The sequence below is a fragment of the Athalia rosae genome, chromosome 3 (assembly GCF_917208135.1).
Source record: "Athalia rosae chromosome 3, iyAthRosa1.1, whole genome shotgun sequence".
Lineage (NCBI taxonomy): Eukaryota > Metazoa > Arthropoda > Insecta > Hymenoptera > Athaliidae > Athalia > Athalia rosae.
This window is the reverse complement of record NC_064028.1, coordinates 13669436-13675824: the sequence shown is the minus strand read 5'-3', so window position 1 is coordinate 13675824 and position 6389 is coordinate 13669436. Positions and strand designations below refer to the sequence as shown.

Sequence of the window (6389 nt, the reverse complement as noted above, 5' to 3'; positions counted from 1 at the left end):
AAGAGTCGCGCATCACTCGTTGGAACGAAAAATTTTCAAAGTCCGAAAGAGTCGCGCATCACTCGTTGGATCGAAAAATTCTCAAAGTCCGAAAGAGTCGCGCATCACTCGTTGGATCGAAAAATTTTCAAAGTCCGAAAGAGTCGCGCATCACTCGTTGGATCGAAAAATTTTCAAAGTCCGAAAGAGTCGCGCATCACTCGTTGGATCGAAAAATTTTCAAAGTCCGAAAGAGTCGCGCATCACTCGTTGGATCGAAAAATTTTCAAAGTCCGAAAGAGTCGCGCATCACTCGTTGGATCGAAAAATTTTCAAAGTCCGAAAAAGTCGCGCATCACTCGTTGGAACGAAAAATTTTCAAAGTCCGAAAGAGTCGCGCATCACTCGTTGGATCGAAAAATTTTCAAAGTCCGAAAGAGTCGCGCATCACTCGTTGGATCGAAAAATTTTCAAAGTCCGAAAGAGTCGCGCATCACTCGTTGGATCGAAAAATTTTCAAAGTCCGCAAGAGTCGCGCATCACTCGTTGGATCGAAAAATTTTCAAAGTCCGAAAGAGTCGCGCATCACTCGTTGGATCGAAAAATTTTCAAAGTCCGAAAGAGTCGCGCATCACTCGTTGGATCGAAAAATTTTCAAAGTCCGAAAGAGTCGCGCATCACTCGTTGGATCGAAAAATTTTCAAAGTCCGAAAGAGTCGCGCATCACTCGTTGGAACGAAAAATTTTCAAAGTCCGAAAGAGTCGCGCATCACTCGTTGGATCGAAAAATCTTCAAAGTCCGCAAGAGTCGCGCATCACTCGTTGGATCGAAAAATTTTCAAAGTCCGATAGAGTCGCGCATCACTCGTTGGATCGAAAAATTTTCAAAGTCCGAAAGAGTCGCGCATCACTCGTTGGAACGAAAAATTTTCAAAGTCCGAAAGAGTCGCGCATCACTCGTTGGATCGAAAAATTTTCAAAGTCCGAAAGAGTCGCGCATCACTCGTTGGATCGAAAAATTTTCAAAGTCCGAAAGAGTCGCGCATCACTCGTTGGATCGAAAAATTTTCAAAGTCCGAAAGAGTCGCGCATCACTCGTTGGATCGAAAAATTTTCAAAGTCCGAAAGAGTCGCGCATCACTCGTTGGATCGAAAAATTTTCAAAGTCCGAAAAATTTTCAAAGTCCGAAAGAGTCGCGCATCACTCGTTGGATCGAAAAATTTTCAAAGTCCGAAAGAGTCGCGCATCACTCGTTGGATCGAAAAATTTTCAAAGTCCGAAAGAGTCGCGCATCACTCGTTGGATCGAAAAATTTTCAAAGTCCGAAAGAGTCGCGCATCACTCGTTGGAACGAAAAATTTTCAAAGTCCGAAAGAGTCGCGCATCACTCGTTGGATCGAAAAATTTTCAAAGTCCGAAAGAGTCGCGCATCACTCGTTGGATCGAAAAATTTTCAAAGTCCGAAAGAGTCGCGCATCACTCGTTGGATCGAAAAATTTTCAAAGTCCGAAAGAGTCGCGCATCACTCGTTGGATCGAAAAATTTTCAAAGTCCGAAAGAGTCGCGCATCACTCGTTGGATCGAAAAATTTTCAAAGTCCGAAAGAGTCGCGCATCACTCGTTGGATCGAAAAATTTTCAAAGTCCGAAAAAGTCGCGCATCACTCGTTGGAACGAAAAATTTTCAAAGTCCGAAAGAGTCGCGCATCACTCGTTGGATCGAAAAATTTTCAAAGTCCGAAAGAGTCGCGCATCACTCGTTGGATCGAAAAATTTTCAAAGTCCGAAAGAGTCGCGCATCACTCGTTGGATCGAAAAATTTTCAAAGTCCGCAAGAGTCGCGCATCACTCGTTGGATCGAAAAATTTTCAAAGTCCGAAAGAGTCGCGCATCACTCGTTGGATCGAAAAATTTTCAAAGTCCGAAAGAGTCGCGCATCACTCGTTGGATCGAAAAATTTTCAAAGTCCGAAAGAGTCGCGCATCACTCGTTGGATCGAAAAATTTTCAAAGTCCGAAAGAGTCGCGCATCACTCGTTGGATCGAAAAATTTTCAAAGTCCGAAAAATTTTCAAAGTCCGAAAGAGTCGCGCATCACTCGTTGGATCGAAAAATTTTCAAAGTCCGAAAGAGTCGCGCATCACTCGTTGGATCGAAAAATTTTCAAAGTCCGAAAGAGTCGCGCATCACTCGTTGGATCGAAAAATTTTCAAAGTCCGAAAGAGTCGCGCATCACTCGTTGGATCGAAAAATTTTCAAAGTCCGAAAGAGTCGCGCATCACTCGTTGGATCGAAAAATTTTCAAAGTCCGAAAGAGTCGCGCATCACTCGTTGGATCGAAAAATTTTCAAAGTCCGAAAGAGTCGCGCATCACTCGTTGGATCGAAAAATTTTCAAAGTCCGAAAGAGTCGCGCATCACTCGTTGGAACGAAAAATTTTCAAAGTCCGAAAGAGTCGCGCATCACTCGTTGGATCGAAAAATTTTCAAAGTCCGAAAGAGTCGCGCATCACTCGTTGGATCGAAAAATTTTCAAAGTCCGAAAGAGTCGCGCATCACTCGTTGGATCGAAAAATTTTCAAAGTCCGAAAGAGTCGCGCATCACTCGTTGGAACGAAAAATTTTCAAAGTCCGTAAGAGTCGCGCATCACTCGTTGGATCGAAAAATTTTCAAAGTCCGAAAGAGTCGCGCATCACTCGTTGGAACGAAAAATTTTCAAAGTCCGAAAGAGTCGCGCATCACTCGTTGGATCGAAAAATTTTCAAAGTCCCAACGATTCTCGCATGGAACTAAGTTCCAACGTACTGCCAAATTTTTCAGGTCGCGTTGCTGTTTTGCCCCATAAGGAACACGTGTTATGACCGGCCGGCTCCGACGTCCGAGCGGCACCGTTGATACTTCATGCACCGAGCGGTCTCGACCGGTCGGTCGGCACCTAGTCCTCGGGTTTCGGAACTTTCGACTTGTTTCGGCCCGTATCTCGACATTCCTTTGCGGGTTTGTTGTCGGGGCTATGGTTTCGTCCTCACCGTGTCACGAACACGCAGACAAAAATTTTTTTCGAATTTTGAAAATTTTTCGTCTGAGCGGAGATTCGCACCACAGGCGTTCGTTTCGTTCCGGTAAGAACCACTCTCACGAGTTCAAAGTTTTTCCGAGCGCTCACGTTTCGCAGGGGCGAGTTCTTCGCTCCGTCTAGAAAATATGATTCAATTTGAATCGTCGACACTACATAACCGCGGGTCGGTGTCTAAGACCGAATGGCCCTTTATGCGGTGACCAGAAAGTCTTCTCTCGCAAGTCGAGGGAAGCAGTCGAACAGAGGCATCAACTCGCCACATTCCGTGCGTATCACAGTCTGTTCGCAGACGGTACACATTGATTTCCAATCGTACTCCCGACGCTTGCAATCTAGCCGAAGGATACGAGAAGGATAATTCGAACGATTTGCACCGGGGAGTCGACAAAAATTGTCTTCACCCGAGGAAACACAAAGTCGAACAGAGCGCTCTGAGCGCTAGTACGCGTACACAAGTTGTGCGGTACCAGATATACATATTATATTAAAACGTGTGGCCGACCGGGCAAAGACTCGGCGGCATGGGGCAACACACGAAAAGAGCTACCAATAACACAAAGCTCCCTGGTTGATCCTGCCAGTAGTCATATGCTTGTCTCAAAGATTAAGCCATGCATGTCTCAGTGCAAGCCATATTAAGGTGAAACCGCGAATGGCTCATTAAATCAGTTATGGTTTCTTAGATCGTACCCACATTTACTTGGATAACTGTGGTAATTCTAGAGCTAATACATGCAAACAGAGTTCCGACCAGAGATGGGAGGAATGCTTTTATTAGATCAAAACCAATCGGTGGCGGGTTCGTCCTGTCCGCCGTTTACTTTGGTGACTCTGAATAACTTTGGGCTGATCGCACGGTCTTGGTACCGGCGACGCATCTTTCAAATGTCTGCCTTATCAACTGTCGATGGTAGGTTCTGCGCCTACCATGGTTGTAACGGGTAACGGGGAATCAGGGTTCGATTCCGGAGAGGGAGCCTGAGAAACGGCTACCACATCCAAGGAAGGCAGCAGGCGCGCAAATTACCCACTCCCGGCACGGGGAGGTAGTGACGAAAAATAACGATACGGGACTCATCCGAGGCCCCGTAATCGGAATGAGTACACTTTAAATCCTTTAACGAGGATCAATTGGAGGGCAAGTCTGGTGCCAGCAGCCGCGGTAATTCCAGCTCCAATAGCGTATATTAAAGTTGTTGCGGTTAAAAAGCTCGTAGTTGAATCTGTGTCCCACGCTGTCGGTTCACCGCTCGCGGTGTTTAACTGGCATGATTGTGGGACGTCCTACCGGTGGGCTTAGCCTTTCGGGGCGGCCCAACTAATATCCCATCGCGGTGCTCTTCATTGAGTGTCGAGGTGGGCCGGTACGTTTACTTTGAACAAATTAGAGTGCTTAAAGCAGGCTATTTTCGCCTGAATACTGTGTGCATGGAATAATGGAATAGGACCTCGGTTCTATTTTGTTGGTTTTCGGAACCCCGAGGTAATGATTAATAGGAACAGATGGGGGCATTCGTATTGCGACGTTAGAGGTGAAATTCTTGGATCGTCGCAAGACGGACAGAAGCGAAAGCATTTGCCAAAAATGTTTTCTTTAATCAAGAACGAAAGTTAGAGGTTCGAAGGCGATCAGATACCGCCCTAGTTCTAACCATAAACGATGCCAGCTAGCGATCCGCCGAAGTTCCTCCGATGACTCGGCGGGCAGCTTCCGGGAAACCAAAGCTTTTGGGTTCCGGGGGAAGTATGGTTGCAAAGCTGAAACTTAAAGGAATTGACGGAAGGGCACCACCAGGAGTGGAGCCTGCGGCTTAATTTGACTCAACACGGGAAACCTCACCAGGCCCGGACACCGGAAGGATTGACAGATTGAGAGCTCTTTCTTGATTCGGTGGGTGGTGGTGCATGGCCGTTCTTAGTTGGTGGAGCGATTTGTCTGGTTAATTCCGATAACGAACGAGACTCTAGCCTGCTAAATAGGCGTACTTTCCGGTATCTCGAAGGCCCCCGGCTTCGGTCGGGAGGTTTTTACTACCGGCGTACAAATAAATCTTCTTAGAGGGACAGGCGGCTTCTAGCCGCACGAGATTGAGCAATAACAGGTCTGTGATGCCCTTAGATGTTCTGGGCCGCACGCGCGCTACACTGAAGGAATCAGCGTGTCTTCCCTGGCCGAAAGGCCCGGGTAACCCGCTGAACCTCCTTCGTGCTAGGGATTGGGGCTTGCAATTATTCCCCATGAACGAGGAATTCCCAGTAAGCGCGAGTCATAAGCTCGCGTTGATTACGTCCCTGCCCTTTGTACACACCGCCCGTCGCTACTACCGATTGAATGATTTAGTGAGGTCTTCGGACTGGTACGCGGCAATGCCTCGGCATTGCCGATGTTGCCGGGAAGATGACCAAACTTGATCATTTAGAGGAAGTAAAAGTCGTAACAAGGTTTCCGTAGGTGAACCTGCGGAAGGATCATTAACGTTTCGTTACTGCGAAAAAAAAAGCAGCGAATCGATGATTATTTTGGTAGATTCCACCGTGAATCTCACGCAATTATAATCCAGTCAAAAGACACACATGGCACAAGAGGTGGCGTACATTTTACGCGTGTCACGAATATCGAACTACGTAACGGCCGAAACGGCTCGTGTCGCACTCACACACGTCGACGACGAACGATCTTGCTATGTCCGTTGGAAGAGAGAGAAAATAATATAAAAAGGACATTACAACTAGTGTATCACGGTAAAATATATCGTGTGCAGCAGCCAAAAACAAACTAAGGCATAAATGGCTATGGGTAAAAAAAACACTAGAAAAATAAAAGGACATTGCTACTACGCCAACCTACGGGGGCGCAAAAACGAAAACTCTCTTTCCATTCTGGACGATAGCGATGCGGATCGTGATGCCATTCGTCGATCAGATTTGTGTGAGGTAGCGACATTGTGCGCGTTGCTGAGGCGACCAAGTGCCCGCTTCTGTTGAACGGGACGCTTGGTGTGCGTTTGAATCAACCGTTCGGTCGATCCCCCCGCTTTGTACGAGGCGTGGCGCGCGATTGATCGAACGGTTTTTTTTATGCTTTTTTTTCAAATTGTTTCTTTTCAAAGATACACATGAAGAAAAGTTACCATACTTTCACGGGGTAACCTGCTCCGGCTGGAGTTTAGCTCCACCGGGGTGACGTCGCGTTCTCCGCGGCGGAAGGTTGGCGACGAACTTTCGCCCCGTGAAATGCAATTGAGATCTTATTCCTTTTGCGCAACATTACCAAAATCCACGTGCCGTGGTTCCCCCCAGACACAAAAAATATGGCTCGATCGAATTATACG

At 46.8% G+C, this 6389-nt stretch overlaps 1 non-coding gene across 1 annotated transcript; it reads left to right on the top strand.

Annotated features, from left to right (window-relative positions):
* The first annotated feature begins 3618 nt into the window (after positions 1 to 3618).
* LOC125500430 lies at positions 3619 to 5532 on the top strand. The gene has a single exon (XR_007277812.1). It is a non-coding gene; the product is annotated as a small subunit ribosomal RNA (ribosomal RNA).
* The last annotated feature ends 857 nt before the right edge of the window (positions 5533 to 6389 follow it).